Here is an 18095-nt window from a genome sequence, read left to right as displayed (position 1 = left end):
CTAACCACTGATCTGCCAGAGGGCATGACTGCGGCACTTGACACTACACTGATATGCCCAACTTTCAGGCACACCACTGATTGCCGACTCTCATCAGGCAAAACCAATTGCTATAGAAAGGTTTCTTCAATAGTACTCCAATACTCCTGCACCACTAAGGCACTTGGCACTTGACACCGCACTTGCCCAAGGCGCTCACTCAAATGCACTCATACTCCAAGTTGTATGCCTTTCAGGCACAACAGTGATTTTTGAATCTCAGCAGACCAAACTAATCACTGTAGAAGGCTTCTCCTGTTAAACCATATTTGCATAAATACTGCCTGATTATAAACATTGGCCTAAGCCATTTCTCATTTGTATTAAAAACCTATGCTTAACTAGTCCTAGACAGAATTGACTTTGCCGCCATTTTGGAAAATATCTGACATTTTGATTCTGACTCTTGCTCTCTGTTCAGAGCAGACTATTTGTTCTGTGCAAAGAGACCCTGTAGTCAGAATGAACTCTCATTCAAAGTGTTATCTATGTCTGCAGACTCATCCTCCCTCAAAGAGTGACATACAATGCAAAGTAACTAATGCTGTGAGTTTTGGAAGAAATCCTTTGTGCATTTGTTGGAACAGGACTTATCCTAAAGCTCAAGAAACAAGGAAAGATCTAGACAGCTGGATAAAACAAAGTTTGCCAGTATGTTTAAGGAACCTTGGAGCTACAGTGAACTTTAATTCAAAGAGTTGTCTGCATCAATAACATCAGCCATATACAAACATCAGAACTGAATGGTAGACAAACTAAAACTCTGTGCCTTTGTCACGCTCTCGTCACCTTCTACCTCGCATCACACTTATGCCTTGCATCACACACATGCATCCACGACATCCAGGGGTTCCACTACATCCACACTACCTGTAGCCCCCCTTTCTGTCAATCACGTGGGGAAGGGGTCGCGTGAGCAGCCGGTTCTGTGTTCGAGCAAACAAGCGCAGTTTGCGCTCATGGGACTCTCCATTCCTTCGTTGGCGTCTACCATGGCGCATGCAGGACTGGCATCTGCAGACAGCTGCTTCCACGTTGTGCGATGCTAGACTCGCGGTCACGTGTTTCCCTCGCGTATCACATGAAGCAGAAGCGTTCCTTATTTAAATGCTAAGCTGCCCGCGATTCCTTGCTTCGCAGCTGTTCCCAGGAGCTCTGTACGGCGATCAAGATTCATACCTGTTTTCACGGATTTACGACTCGGAACTCTTCCACGGATTTGCTCTGGTATTGCCACTTTGTTGTTTGTTACCTTGACGGATCATCAGACCTCGGATTGTTAACTCAAACTGCTTTGGATTTACCTTCTTGGCGTTTTCTGATTTTGCTGCCTTTGGACATTCCTGGATACTGGTTCTGTTTTTTTTCAAGACTGCACTACAGGCGGGTTGACCTGGGTTTATTCCCTAGGCTGCTACACCTCACCCCTCTGTCATCGGGGAACCTGCTCACATGCCCCTCCCACGGAACGATACCCTAAGCCCCTGGGGTTACAGCCACATGATCCCCGTTGCTAAGTAAGCTGTTAATGCTCATTCCAAGTGATTTTCTCTGTACTGTGCTCATTGCTAATTAACGCTTTCCTTTTCAGCAGTCTTGGGTTTGTCAACATTCCGCAGTTCCGGGCTTCGAGGATCACCCACCTGTGGCCTCAATGACTGCATAGGGAGTAATCTTGTATTCTCTCTCTGCGGTACTTGTGGACGGAGGTATTCATACTCTTCACGACAATCAAATCCTGACAGACTGTGAAGCCTTTTGTCGTGTGGAGTATGGAGGGCTCCGCAGAAGACCCCATGGCTGCTATGGTTCAGGCGATCACAGTACTAAGAGCGGACATGGCTGCGGCCACCACAGCCATTCACCAGCGGTTACATTCTATTCAGAGCGTCCTCCATCCCCTACCTGCGGATGCCGAGTTTGGGGATTCAATACCATCCATTCCAACACCCAGGCTCCTATTCCTACCACTCCTGCTCCCGTGGTCCTCCCCTCTCCTTTCCCATTGGCTGCACCCGAAAGGTTCCAAGGGGACCCAGCAAATACCGTACCTTTCTCAATCAATGTAAACTGTATTTCCTGTGCAGGCCCGCTGCCTTCCCTGATTCCACCACTAAAGCCGCCTTTCTGCTGTCTCACTTATCCGGCACTGCAGCTGCTTGGGCTAATCCCCTTCTTGAAAACGATAGTCCCACATTGTACAACTTTGACCTCCTGGTGGCAGAAATGTCACGTGTTTTTGATACCCATCACAAAGTTCAGTCCCGGGATCTGGAATTGTTGGACCTACACCAGGGTAGAGGGACACTCATTGAGTACATCACTCGTTTTAATCAGCTGTCAGCAGAAACCTCATGGCCTGAGAGCAAAAGGGCGGTAGTATTTTACTGGGGTTTGAGTAACACCATGAAGGATGCCCTTTCGGTTGTCCCCTCCTTGCCCACTCAGTTCCCCGATCTAGTGGGTTTGGCTCTCCAGGTCGACGCATGCCGATCCGAACAGAGGGCTGAAGCCGGGTTCTCTGGTTCTACTGTTTCCCCTTCTGCCCCTTCTTCTTCTGATTTACCAACGGAACCCATGCAAGTAGGAGGGCTTCGCAGTCCACTCACACCATCAGAAAGGGAACGTAGGAGGGTGGTTAATGCCTGCTATTACGGTGGTTTGGTTGGGCATTTTGTGAAAGAGTGTCCACGTCGCCCAAAACCTAAGAACCAGGTTTTTCAGACTGCTCGATCATAGATCCGGGGGCGGGATCGAGCACTTCTTGGTTTTCCCCGGAGTCCATACCTGCTTTTGGCACTATCAGATCCATTGTTGTACAAGCCCTGTTACAGCCCACTCCAGCCACCTCACATCCAGTTAGTATCATCATTGATTCAGGGGCCACAGGGAATTACATAGATATCACATTAGCCCTATCCCTGAACCTTCCTCTGATAACCAAAACCCGGCCTGAACCCATACAACCCGTGGATGGGAGCGCCCTGGTGTCAGGTCCCTTTAAGCAGCAGACGGCTCCACTCACTTTGGTCATTCAGGCTACACATAAGGAAACCATCAGTTTCGATCTAATAACCATGCCGCAATTTGGTCTCATTTTGGGCATTCCATGGTTACGCCAACACAACCTGCTGATCAACTGGAAGACGGGTACTGTGCTTTTTGAATCTGATATATGTCAGGATTCTGTCTCTTGGTATCTCCAGGCGAGGAGTCTCCATCCCAAGCCCTAAGCACCATTACGCAACTCACTGTGGAGGAATACCAGGCTCCCACAGAGAATCCACATGTAGTGGGTCTAGTAGCTGGGGGCATACCAGAGGTCTGAGATTACCAAGAAGTATTTGACCAAGGATCCTCTGAGGTCCTCCCTCCTCATAGGACATACGACTGCCCCACAGACCTTTTACCTGATTCTTTAATCCCGACTGGTTGTATCTATTCACTGTCCCCTTCTGAAGAACAAGCACTAAGGACCTACATACAGAAATACCTACAAATGGAACATATACGCCCATCCTCGTCCCTGGCAGCCAGTCCAATCTTCTTTGTCCCCAAAAAAGAGGGTGATCTCCATCCTTGTGTGGACTACCGACGCCTTAACTCCATTACCAAGAAAGACCGGTACCCAATCCCTCTGATAACACCTTTGCTGGATCGCCTTACACAGGCATCAGTGTATACCAAGCTATATCTCCGGGGAGCCTACAATTTGGTCCGTGTGCGAAAAAAGGGACCAGTGGAAAACAGTCTTTTGCACTCGTTATGGGCTATATGAATATTTAGTCATGCCATTTGGCCTGTGTAACGCGCCAGCCACGTTTCAGTGCTTCATGAATGAGATCTTTAGTGACATACTGGATTTATTCATGGTCGTCTATTTAGATGATATCCTCATTTTTTCACAGACGAGGGAGGAACACGTCTTGCATGTGCGGGAGGTATTGGCACGCTTACGCAAGCATTCCCTTTTCGCAAAACCAGAGAAATGCCAATTCCATGTTGACAACGTCGAATTCTTGGGGTTTCACATCACACCAGACAGGTTAGCCATGAATCTGGCCAAAGTTAAGGCAGTGTTGGAGTGGCCGGTCCCTACTATTTTCAAGGCCTTGCAGTCGTTTTTGGGCTTCGCCAATTTTTATAGGCGTTTCATCTTTGGCTTTTCCTCCATTGCAGCACCTCTCACCGCTCTGACTAGTCCTTGTGTTCCATACCTATGGTCGGAGGATCATCAGCGAGCGTTTGATACTCTCAAATCGGCTTTTACCACAGCTCCGGTCCTTCAGCACCCAGAGCCCGAGTTACCATTCATAGTTGAGGCAGATGCATCGTCGTTTGCCCTGGGGGCAATCCTATCCCAAGAATGCCCTTCCACAGGTCACCTGCATCCCGTTGCATTCCACTTCAGTAAATTTACCCCCACGGAATGTCACTACACGGTAACCGAAAAAGAGCTCTTAGCAGTGAAAGAAGCATTTCAGGTGTGGCGCCACCACCTCTTAGGTGCCAAACACTGAATAACGGTCTTCTCAGACCACCAGAACCTCCAAGACCTGGCTTCACTCAAATGCGTTAACAGCAGACAGGTCAGATGGCCTTTGTTTTTTGCCGCTTATGACTTTCAAATCAAACACCGTCCAGGAACCGTTCATGGAAAGACTGACGCCTTATCTCGTTCTCCTGGTGGCGTTTCTTTACCTGTCTACCCTGAGTCCTTACTGGACAAGCGTAACGTCATATGTCTCTGTACCCCTTTCCTGCCTCTCTTGGACACTATTCGCACTTGGGTATCTGCCCACCCGAATCAACTCACCAAATGGGTTCTGGTCTTGCATGATGGATTGCCTTTTTTCCAAAACAAGTTGTTTTTACACACCTCAGATGCTCGTAATATAGCTCTGGAATGGTCTCATGATCTACCCATTAATGGCCACCCAGGTCAAAGAAGAACCCTGTCGCTTTTGCAGCGCTGGTGTTGATGGCCTTCCATGAGAAGAGACGCGGAGTGCTACATTAACACCTGCTCCGTTTGTGCCCAATGTAAGCACCGGAAGGGACGGCCTTTAGGTCTCCTGCAACCGCTACCTATACCCCCAAAGCCATGGCATACCCTTACTATGTATTTTGTGACGGACCTCCCAAAGGTACAAGGCTTTGATTCCATCTGGGTAGTGGTGGATGCCTTTACTAAAATGGCATGGTTTATTCCATGCACGGGCATTCTATTCACTCCAGTGTTAGCGGGCTTGTTTTTTAAATCCATACTCTGTCTCTTTGGGTTGCCTTCTGTATTGATTTCCGACAGGGGGTCTCAGTTCACCTCCCACTTTTGGCGTGCCCTGACTAGATTGATGGGGATTGATTCACGTTACTCCTCGGCCTACCATCCGGAGACGGACGGTCAGACCGAGAGAGTCAATCAAACCATGGAGCAATACCTACGTTGTTTGATGCTTCAACATCAGAAATCCTGGTTTCGTGTTTTACATTTGGCTGAATTTGCGTACAACAACGCTGTGCATTCTTCCACTGGGTTCACCCCCGGCGCCATCGCATCTGTGTTCGAGCAAACAAGCGCAGGTTCCGCTCATGGGACTCTCCATTCCTTCGTTGGCGTCTACCATGGCGCATGCGGGACTGGCATCCGCAGACAGCTGCTTCTGCATCATGGGACGCTGGACTCGCGGTCACGTATTTCCCTGGTGGATCACGTGACGCAGAAGCGTTCCTTATTGAAACGCTAAACTGCCTGCGATTCCTCGCTTCACAGCTGTTCCCAGGAGCTCTGTACGGCGATCAAGATTCATACCTGTTTTCACGGATTTATGACTCAGAGCTCTTCCACGGATTTGCTCTGGTATTGCCACTTTGTTGTTTGTTACCTTGACAGATCATCAGACCTCGGATTGCTTTGGATTTACCTTCTTGGACTTGGCGTTTTCTGATTTTGCTGCCTTTGGACATTCCAGGATACTGGTTCTGTTTTTTTCAAGACTTCACTACAGGCGGGTTGGCCGAGGTTTATTCCCTATGCTGCTACACCTCACCCCTCTGTCATCGGGGAATCTGCTCACGTGCCCCTCGCAGGGAACGACACCCTAAGCCCCTGGGGTTACAGCCACATCATCCCCCTTGCTAGGTAAGCTGTTAATGCTCATTCCAAGTGATCTTCTCTGTACTGTGCTCATCTGGTGCTAATTAATGCTTTCCTTTTCAGCAGTCTTGGGGTTGTCAATGTTCCGCGGTTCCGGGCTTCGAGGATCACTCACCTGTGGCCTCAATGACTGCATAGGGAGTAATCTTGTATTCTCTCTCCGCGGTACTTGTGGACGGAGGTATTCATACTCTTCATGACAATCAAATCCTGACAGCCTTAGCAATAAGCTATTGAATTTGTTTCTTGAAACTAGGATCAACCTAAGCTGGAGAACCAAAACCACCATTGAATCTTCAAAGTGTACACAGGAACCCCCAACGAGCCCATAGAGCTGGGGTTTGCCCAATAGCACTTTAAGATAAGATAGCAGCACCCGTGAGATGGATGGGTGTGCAGATTAATACTCCAACACCAAATCAATAATGACAACTCAACGGTTTGGCAAAGGGAGTCTGTTTAATGACAAGTACAAAAAACGGGGAGTCTCATGAATATCAGCGGATGCGTGATCTTCTCTCTCGCTTCACAACTCTAATGAACTTCATAAAAAACACATCATATATACTAAAAACTCGTCATCACAGAAGTTTAACGCTTAAAAGTTGGCATGCAATTTTATTGGTTCTGGAAAGGTAAATGTAATATAGGTACTATATCTGTATATGGTAACGGAGTAAGGAGATTGGGTAAACACTGTCAGGTGGGACATCTAAGCCATGCCTTCAAAATGGCTACTGTAGACGTCACTAAAAGTACGACGTCCCATTGGTTCTACTAACTATAGGACCCTAGATTACTTGGTCTATTTTGATCGGGTTGGCACCAACCCGACTCATACTTTTCCACTTTGCTTAACAGCACCCAGAATGGTCGGCCAGGTGCAGGGTGCCCTCCACTTCCCCCGGCCTTCCTCCAATTATTGTTACAATCAATCATCACTTTAGGTGCCATGTGTGAATTATTTCACTGCGGTTGGCCTCGAGACTGCATCTCCTGTCTGGAAAAGTTCTGATATATTCACATGGCCCACTGTCATGCGTAGGTGTGAACGTCTCACTTCTTCTTGCACTGGCTGGTCACGTGATTCAGACACCGTGAATTTGCCTCTTCTTCATGTCATTTGTGTATTTCATTTTCGTTTCACCCACCACCTGCCTTCATTTTCTTATCTTGACCTTTCTGAAGCAGGATATTCTGTGCGTTGCTTCAATTAATTGTAGCTACTGTTCGTCTATTTTAACTGATACGACCTTGGCTTTTTTGGCACAATTTGCCTCTGCTGAGTTTCGTTTCTGCCATTTATTCTCGATTTGTTAAATATGAAGCTCTCCTTGTGTGGCCTTTAGTAACCTTTGGTTAATTCTGCTTCTTATGCATAGTGGAAGTATACTTATATAACGTGCTTCTTTTGAGGTAAATATGTATGGGTGGCGCTTGCCGCAATCTGTCTTCTAGCAAGCCGCATGATTTTCTTAGCTTTCTTGCGGTTCCAAGCATATGTACATGCGTAAACTGGTCGAATATCTTCATCATGCTCAGCGCATGAGTTTCTTTAATTTGATAGCATCCTTTTACCTTAGGTTCACAATGTCCCTTGCACATGGCGTTTCGTTTCTTTAAGTCATTCTCTGGTCGTCATCTCTTCTATATATGCGTCAGTCCGGGTTCTCGTGTTGTCACCATTTATCTTCCATTAAGACCTTTTTGGCTTCTTCAGGGACTGTACTCATTTGTTGATATGGCTTTCTCAATGGCTACCTTACTGTCCATGTTTTCCTTGGTATCGGTACTTCAATAGGCGTTGTTCTTCTGATGGGTACTGGACAGAGCCCCACTGTGGCTCTTTGCTGGTTTATTTGCTCGTCATACATCACATACTTTGGCGTGAACGTTCTTGGTATTTCAAAATGGACGATTGGAGTGCGGACTGTACTTGAGACCTCTTCTTCAAAGGATAGGACAAAATGTCAAAAGTGTATACTAATATTGTTCTATTTGTTATGTGAACTGGGCACAAACCCAAATTTGTAACTTATTAGTTTGAAGAAGGGCTGGACTATGTCCAGGACTGTATATAAATACTGCATGCTTTGTGATGACCAGCACTCACTCCCCTCATTGTTTGCTGGTACACACTGCAAGGCACTTGGGAGCCAGATAGCTAACTGCTTTGATATTTGAAACTGTACAGAATAAAGTTATATTCATAACTTTGACTTTGTGACTGGCGGATTCAATTTTTGGTGGTACAAAGCCTCGCTATTCCTTGCTGATCTATCAGATGGTGCCCGACTAGGCACCCTCAAGATTGATGTCACCTTGCTAATCAAGGACGCGGCGACCGGACCCGGAATGGAGCATGAGCAAGGGGCCCCTTTTTGTATGAGATGCGACACCTCGACCATAAATCACGATCTGATCCCTGAACGGTGAGCAAGTGGTTCGAGAGGACATCTTGATGAGGGTCCCCATATCGAGGTGGTTATTTTTTCCCGAATCGCCAGCCACGTTGATTCTTTGTAATACGATCGGACCTCCTTTATCCTTTGTAATCAGTTAAGTCGTGCCCGATTCCTAAGTGTCCTGATATTTGGTTGTAGATTTGCAACCGTGGGTTCAAACGACGCCAGGTAACACCAGTGATCTGATATGACTGGGAAATTGTCTGCCTGTTTCAGGGGTTTATTCCACAGAGAAAGACAATCTTTGGAATATGGCCGACAGGCGCCACCGGAAGGGTCGCCGGCGTGTACTATGTACTGTAAGTACGGCATTTGTAGTATAGTATTCAGCAATATTTGGCACAGACAAACTAGACATGCTTCCGAACTTCAGTGGCCAGTTCATGGTAGTTTTTAAATTTCCCGTATAGAGTATTGAGCGTCTATATTGTTAAAGAAAAAAGCCATGCCTGCAGCATTTGATGTAATTAGGAATTGGAGAAAGGAAGCTATGCAGCAACTTAAGATTAAAGAGAAACATGCACATAGATATATGTCTAACACAGAGGAAGCATTATTGTATGTCCAACACAAACAGTCAGAATCTATTAGAACTATGCATAGGGCTTTTCAACTTGGGGTACAGAAAATATATCTGTCTCAGAACTTTCATGCCTCAGAGTAACTAATCGATAAGCTTTTAAATGAGCATAGGACTGTTGCTACTGCACCACCTGCCTATGTAACTCTCCCTGTTGTTTTACCTCTTCCCACTGTTGCACCTCCTCCCGTTGTTATTCGTGTTATTCCTGTTCCTCCCGTTGTTGCTCCTCCTCCAGTCGTTGCTCCTATTCCTGTTGTTTTCCCCCCTTCTGCACCTCCACCCTTACAGATAGTTAGCGTTCCCTTAACTCTGTCTCCACCGCCAGCGGTAGTGTCTCCACTACCTAGTGAACAGGATTTGCCTGAATTTCCTTTTCCAAGTGGTTCTGCTCCACTTGCAGTGTTTGAATGAGCGGGTGCTGATTCAAGAATAGTGACTCGTTAGCGCAGTATCCAAAGCTAGAAAAAGAGAATTGTATGCATGGGCTAAGAAATATATAGAAGAAGGTGAAGAATCAGCTGTTTTAGTTGTGGTTTCTGTTCAAGAAAGTATTCCGGAACAGGCTATTTTGATAGAGGGGATGGGAATGAATTTAGATTATATTTGGAGTGAATTGACGGACATGAATGTCCCACAGGGGTTGCAGGATTTGAATGTCCTTGTCGGCTCAAGAGACACTGCGGAGAAAGTACATGAGCATGATGAGAAGGTATTTGAGTTTAAAAGGGAGCTAGATCGGTTTTAGAAACATGCTTTGGATAGTTATAGATTGGAAGCCTCATATGTGCAGAGGCAGTTTCTTCTTTCATTGAAACCAGTGAGTGAAGAAATGCACATTTGCACAAGAGACGCTCTTAGAAGGATTTCAGATGTTTCAATTTCTCCCATTGAAGTGCATGACACAATTAGTCAGTATGCTTCGGCTATGCAAAGGAAAGTGTTACAGGTGATGGTAGAGTATGTACAAGAGGAGTTTATGAAGAGAAAGGTTTGCTGTCCCACAGATTTGATGGTCATTTATAAGATAGCATTTTCACCTGATACTGCTTTGACTACTTTGTCACTAGATTTAGCTTTGTTGCTTAATAAACATTCAGAATTGCCTACTTTACAAATGCCAATGAGGGAGGTTCCTCTGATATTGGTTCCCAAAGTAGAAATTCCAGCTGATGCCGTGGCAGGCACACCAGCGACTACTATTGAAGTACACTATGTCTCACAGTTTTTGCATGTACCATTTTCTAGACAGGAAGTGAATACCATTAGACAAACAATTCCAGATATTAGGAAGAATCCAACAGGATTTTATAAAAAAATGTAATCTGTCTTGCATTCATCAGTTTTCACACTGGGTGATATAGATTTGATGTTCCCTGTGATCCTACCTGCTGATTCATGGAAACAGATTAGAACCGTAGGTGATTAGGCAGGTATGGGTGATACATGTGTTAACTTGGTACGGATAGATGTAGAAAGGAAAGATGGTGGGAAACCGCCACAGGTGATAGTGACACTCCCAGACACAATAGTAACTAAATTGAAAACTTTGGTTCCAGAGAAAATAATAGTTTGGGACAATCTTACAGCTTGCATGCAGTGGAATTCTGAGGGCGCTACCAAATTTTTTAATCGATTCAAACAAGTGTTTTCAGATTTTAGCAGTCAGGACTTAAGTACTGATTCAGGAAACAGGCTGTTTGTAGACAAATTTGTGCGTGGATTGTTGCCTGATATCCAATCACAAATTATGACTTCTGAAAGTGTCTGACAAGCTAAATCGCAATCCGAAATATTGCACATGGCTCAGTATTATGAAAATAGAATCAATACTGAAAAAGAGAGCATAGAAAAGAAGACGTGAGACTTGAAAACTAAAGTACTACTGCAAATGATTGTTAGATGGGCAGAGGTGAGAATACACAGTTTAGAGGTCAATTTACACCACAGAGTAATGCGCAACTGGGTCCTATACACATGAACCAATGTGCATATTTTAGACAGGAAGGTCATTGGCAAGCACAATGCCTGATCCTTCAGCAGAGGTAAAATAGCACATATGGGGCCTCATTACACGGTAGGCGGTGAGCCATGGCGCTATTAGCGCCATGGCTCATGCCGGTAAAATACCGGCACCGCCTTGGCGGAAAGGGGATTTACCGCCCCATTCCAAGGTTGGTGGGGCGGTAAATCCCCCTTCCGCCATTGCCCTTCCCCATTCCCATTTCTGCCCCATAGGGCTCTATGGGAATGGGGAAGGCGCTAATTACGGCACCGCAATTTTGCGGTGCCGTAATTAGCTCCGAGGTCCCTTAGCGGGTTGGTTTTTAACGCCTGCAAAAAGCAGGCGTTAAAGCACCAACCCGCTAAGGGACCTCGTAGTAAGGCGGTAGGGATTTACCGGTACCGGTATTTTACCGGTACCGGTAAATCCCTACCGCCATCCGTGTAATGAGGCCCATGGTGTCATGGGTAGACGATCCAGGGACCGTCCTGGGATAGGGGTCCTGGCAGAAGTCAGCTCACTTAGAACCAACAGTCATCTTCACAGGATATTCAGCAACATGGTGTCAATAGTGGAAACATTTTTGATAATCCTTCGACTGTTTATTTCTCTGAGGAGCTCGCATTTGATGACATACTGTTCTGTTGGGACAGCCCGAAGCAGAGTCTGGAACCAGTACCTATTCCTGTCAATCAGAAAGGGACCTACGTTGAGATGCAGGTGGGGAATAGGATGCATCTATTTTTGATAGATACCAGAGCACAGAATTTTTCCATAGATCATTCACGGGTTCCGGATATTCCTCTGTCAGGGCAGAACACCATTTCTGTAGGTATTTCTGATACACCAGTGGTTAGTCCGGTCTCTCAGCCTGTATCTATTGCACTGGGGCCATTTACTGATTCGTGTCCGTTTCTTTTGACGACAGATTGTGGTGAAAATTTGTTGGGGTTAAATTTGTTGAAAGAATTGAATTGCGTAATTTACTGTTCTCCAGATGGAGTGCATTTAACGAGTTTGCCTCAACAAACTTCTGTCTCACAGTTTTTGTCTAGACCTTTACCATCTGAATTAGATAAGGTTCCGACATGCCTATGGGCAGTTAATAACAATGACGTTGGCATTTTGCAAATTGAACCAGTGAAAATTGTGTTGGAAACCAGGCGTTAAACTGCCAAGTATTCCGCAATATAAGTTTTCGGTCCAAGGTGAGCAGGCTTTGAAGAGTATTGTCTCTGATCTTGTACACATTGGCGTGATTGAGGAAATTGCAGGGAGTGTGTGTAATAATCCGAATTTGCCTGTGTATAAGAAAGGGGATAATGTGATTCCTTTTCGTTTTATTATTGACTTGCGCGCCATCAACAAGGTTGTTGCCCCACAGTTTCCGATTGTACCTGATGTAACTACAATATTGACAATGATTCCAGCTTCGGCTACTCATTTTAGTGTTGTGGATTTAAAGAATGCTTTCTTTAGTATTCCTGTACTGTAGAAATTTGTTCACGTTCACCTTAGGAGGACACTTGTTTACATTTACTTGTGTGCCACAAGGGTACACTTAGAGTTCAAGCATCTGTAGTAGAGCATTGAAGGAACAGCTTGATACACTTGAGTTACCTTCTACTTGCACGTTGTTACAGTATGTGGACGATCTACTTTTAGCTGCAGATTCTGAAGCTGCTTGCAAGGAGGGCACCGTGTTGTTGCTTACTCATCTAGCAGAACATGGGCATAAGGCTTCACAAAAAAAGTTTCAATATTGTCAACAGGGGGTTGCCTATTTAGGCTACATCCTGTCGAAGGAGGGAAGAACTCTGACACCTGAACAGATAAAAAGCATCTCTAGCATGTCTTTCCCAAATACATAGAAGGAAGTCAGAGCTTTGACAGGCATAGCTTCGTACTGTAGACAGTGGATCCCTAATTTTTCATTAATGATAAAACCAATGTTGGCATTGACAAAGAAGGGCATTTCTTTGCCTTTACTGTGGAACTTGGATTGCCAGACAGGTTTTGCTCTGCTCAAGGGATGTTGTGCATTAAATCCGGCTGAACTATTGCCTTTTCGCAAGAAACTGCTTGCAGTGACAAGATGTCACATGACTGCCTCTATACCACAGAGCAAGAGACAAAAGGCAGAATTTACTTAAATGATACCCCACTAAAAGATCCACAAAGGGAGCTGTTTTGCGATGGCTCCTGCTTCAAACTTCCGGATGGTACATCCACTGCTGCTTATGCCATCACTACATTAAGCACTATTGTGGAAACCAAAAGAATTCCGCATAACTCCGCGCAGGCCACAGAGATTATTGCATTGACTCGAGCTTGTGAACTTTCCAAAGGGCTTAGTATGAATATATTTACCGACAGCCAGTATGCCTTTGGGGTGGTTCACAACTTTGGTAGATTATGGGCAGAAAGAGGTTTCTTGAAGTCACATGGAACCAAGATTCAACATGGCACTTTAATAGTTCGGCTACTCTCAGCACTTGCTCTTCATACTCATATGTGCTAGAAAAATGTATAGACTATAAGAACCTCTTTGGGTAAATGTAAATATCCTGGAAACTGATGAGCGTTTGGTCCAAAATTGCATCGTATGCTTATAGCATAATGTGGGAAAGGGTACATCGAAACCTAGGGGTATTTTTGGTCCCCCCTCTGTGCCTTTTGAAGTTATACATTTTGACTTCTTTGAAATGGAGCGTTGTCAAAATTACAAATATGTCCTGGTAGTGATTTGCGCTTTCAGCAAGTGGGTCAAAGTTGTCCATGTAAAAGATGCTGCAGCAATACGACGGCGAAAAGCATGGTGAAGGAATATTTTCCTAGGTTTGGTTTGCCGAGGGTCATTTGGTCGGACAATGGTCCATATTTTATTGCTGCTGTTATCCAGCAAATATGCGCAGGATTACAGATCAATAAACGGTTCCTTTCGTCCAGACATGTACAGAGTGCCAGACTCGTAGAACGCCATGATGGTATATTAAAGAACAAGATGGCGAAGATTTGCGCCAGTAGCAATTTGAAATGGCCAGATGCCTTATCCATAGCTCTATTGTCCATGAGGACGACCCGCAAACAAAAACTGGGCTCTCTCCCTTTGAGATAATCATGGGGAGACCAGCCAATATTTGGAACATACCCAAGCCTAAGCGGATAAGGGATGTGGAGCATTTGCTCCGTTCTGAGTACTGTGACAGCTAACTCAAAACTTTTATTTGATTAAGCAACAAGTGCGAGAAGCCCTCCCAGTAAAATACGAGGGGCCAGGTAACAGACTTCGACCCAGCGACTGGGTGCTCGTGAAGGCCTTTGAAAGAGCATCCTGTCTCGCACCATGGTGGAAAGGACCATTTCAAGTCCTATTGGCCACACAGACTGCTGTACGAGTAGACGGAAAGAGATACTGGATTCACGCAACGTACATCAATTAGATACCTTTTCCTCTGCCGCATGACGAAGGAGAAGAGAAGTAGACTGTTCGCTCTGTCCCTCATCTATTTTGACCGACACCAAGGGTGTCCCGGAAACGCGCCCTGAGCTTATGGACCTGGGGAGAATGCTGTTTTGCCTTCGACTTCTTCTTTGGATCTTTCTGCATCATTGAGCAATCTTGCTTCTGCATCACCACTTCCATCAGGAAGCGATGACACTCTGTTCGCAGATCACGCCGTACCTGGAGTCTTGAGGTACGATCTCCATCCATGGTGCTAGACTTACAGCACAGAATTGGCTGTGCCCACAAGGAACCACTGTTGAGTTAGTCCCTTGCCACTCTCTCGCTGAAATGTAAATGCTAATTTGTCTGACAATTCTATTGTCGCTTGGGTTTTGGTATCTGGAAGGGGTGCGTCCACTTGAGACTTTATTACCTACTGAAATTGTTCCCACTGTGTCTTCACCTTTTCGTGAATCTGCACACTCTTTCTCCTAGGGACTCCCAACATAGACAGGGGTATCAGAATAACACTATCCTACTAATCATGAATGCGACCTATGTGATTCTAAACAGAACACATTGCTGGGTGTGTTCACATTTGCCACAGCACGGGGAAAAAGGATTGGGCTGGTATATATTCATCCTCTTCTTTTGACTACTGCATGGTACGCCTCACTAAGGGCACTATTCTTTGGTCGTTGGAATGACAGTGGGCCTCATTACCAGGTAGGTGGTAAGGGATTACCGGCACCGGTAAGGACACCGGTGCCGGTAATCCCTTACCACCCTATTCCGAGGTCCTTTAGCGGGTCCCTTTCTTAATGCCTGGTTTTACCAGGTGTTATGGAAGGGACCTATTAAGGGACTTCAGAGATAATAACGGTAACGCAAATTGCGTTACCGTTAGTAGCTCCATCCCCATTCCCATTGAGCCCTATGGGGGCTCGAATGGGAATCAGGAATGGTTCCCAGAATGGGATTTACCGGGTCCTCCAAGGTTGAAATGAGCCATAAGTCCCTATTTCGGGAACCCGGACCCGGAATGCGGTAAGGGGGTAGCTAATAGCACTATGGCTATCTCCTACCTCGTACTGAGGCCCAGTATTTCTAGAATGAATTAGGAAAACGAGTCCTGACACGTTTGGGATGTTCCCTCTTTGAAAATTGGAGAAAACTTAATGTTGCTTCTATTAGGCCTTCTGATAGACTTTCTAGACCTCTCCAATCACTGATTTCTTTCAAGATGGCTCCCGTACGCAACGTGGATGCCATGCCTCCTTCATATACTATCAATCATAGCCCCAACTTTGTTTCCTTCTGCATACAAAGGGATGGTTCTCAGCCAATGGGTTATGCAAACCTAACTAGTGAGGACAGACCCTTGTATGTAGGTGATCCCGTTTATTTTGTCTGTGGCGATGAAACGTATCCTTGGTTACCTAGTGATTGGCAGGGTACTTGTTATTTGAGTATCTTGTTACCAGGGGCATATGTGGCTGAACCTCTGAAGGCTATAGAGCTCATCCAAGGCGGGAAGAGAATGGAGATACTCCTTCACAAGTCTTGGGTGATGTAGCAAATTGCTTTGTGCCATTTTGGGGACAAATAATGAATTCTGATGATATTAGAAGACTAGCAAGGGTACTGTAAAAAACCATCAACAGCACCACCGATATTTTGTACACCATGATGCTAGAGCAAAAGGCGATTAGGTTAGTAGCCCTTCAAAATAGAATGCTGTTAGACGTCATTTTAGCTGAGCGTTGTGGGATATGCAAAATGGTAGATCTTTGCAGTCTTAATGGTGATTCTTGGTATTCTCCTGTTCTGTTGTTGTTGTTTACAATGCCTCCCTGTAATATGTTCCATGATAGGAGGATATTGTGTACAAGCAGTAGGTACACTAGGACCTAAGATACACAAGGCTGAAAAAGCAACCAATGCCTTAGTAATGCAAGAAATAATGCAGGAAATAACTATTAAAGAGTTAATGGCAATTGATGTTTTTGAATCCAGCAACTCCGAGTGTTCTGATTATGATACATGGTCATCGTATGGTCAGAATAGTTGAATTATGCTCTTGGCTGAGGCCAAAAGGAGGGTTTGTTAAACCATATTCGCATAAATACTGCCTGATTATAAACATTGGCATAAGCCATTTCGCAGTTGTATTAAAAACCTATGCTTAACTAGACCTAGACAGAATTGACTTTGCCGCCATTTTGGAAAACATCTGCCATTTTGATTCTGACTCTTTCTCTGTGTTCAGAAATTATTAACCATTTTTTCAGCTGCCAGAGCAGACTGACCTTTGAGCCATGTTTTCAGCTGCCAAGAGCAGACTATCTGTTCTGTGCAAAGATACATTGTAGTCAGAATGAACTCTCATTCAAAGTGTTACCTATGTCTACAGACTCATCCTCCCTCAAACAGTGACATACAATGCAAAGTAAGTAATGCTGTGAGTTTTGGAAGAAATCCTTTGTGCATTTCTTGGAACAGGACTTATCTTAAAGCTCAAGAAACAAAGAAAGATCTACACAGCTGGATAAAACAAAGTTTGCCAGTATGTTTAAGGAACCTTGGAGCTGCAGTGAACTTCAATTCAAAGTGTTGTCTGCATCAATTACATCAGCCATATACAAACATCAGAACTGAATGGTAGACATACTAAAACTATAGGCCTCATTACAAGGAGGGCGGTAAGGGGTTAACAGCGCTGGTAAAGGTGCCGGAGCTGTTAACCCCTTACCACTCTATTACGAGGTCCGCTCACGGGACTTGCTCAGGACACCTGGTTTTCACCAAACGTCCTTAGTGGGTCCCGCAAGCGGCCCAGCATGCTAACAATGGGCCCGTCATTAACGGGCCCGTTGTTAGCATGCTCCCCATTGCCATTGGGGGCTCAAATGGGAATGGGTATGGACCGGGTCCGGGTTAATGAATGGGGAAATACCGGGCCCTCCAAGGTTGGAATGTCCCGTATTTCCCCATTCAGGGAACCGGGACACGGATCCGAGTTTGGGGGTAGCCAGGCCCTTTCTTGTAATGAGCCCTATGTGCCTTAGCAATAAGCTATTGAATTTGTTTCTTGAAACTAGGATCAACCTAAGCTGGAGAACCAACACCACCATTGAATCATCAAGGATAGGACAACATGTCAAAAGTGTATACTGATATTGTTCTATTTGTTATGTGAACTGGGCACAAACCCAAATTTATAACTTATTAGTTTAGAGACGGGCTGGGCTATGACCAGGACTGTATATGAAGACTGCTTGCTTTGTGATGGCCAGCACTCACTCCCCTCACAGTGTTTGCTGGCTGGTACACACCGCGAGGTGCTTGAGAGCCAGATAGCTATCTGCTTTGATATTTGAAACTGTACAGAATAAAGTTAT

The sequence above is a fragment of the Ambystoma mexicanum genome, chromosome 6p (genome assembly GCF_040938575.1).
Source record: "Ambystoma mexicanum isolate Mex_15411 chromosome 6p, UKY_AmexF1_1, whole genome shotgun sequence".
NCBI lineage: Eukaryota > Metazoa > Chordata > Amphibia > Caudata > Ambystomatidae > Ambystoma > Ambystoma mexicanum.
This window is presented reverse-complemented; position numbering follows the sequence as displayed.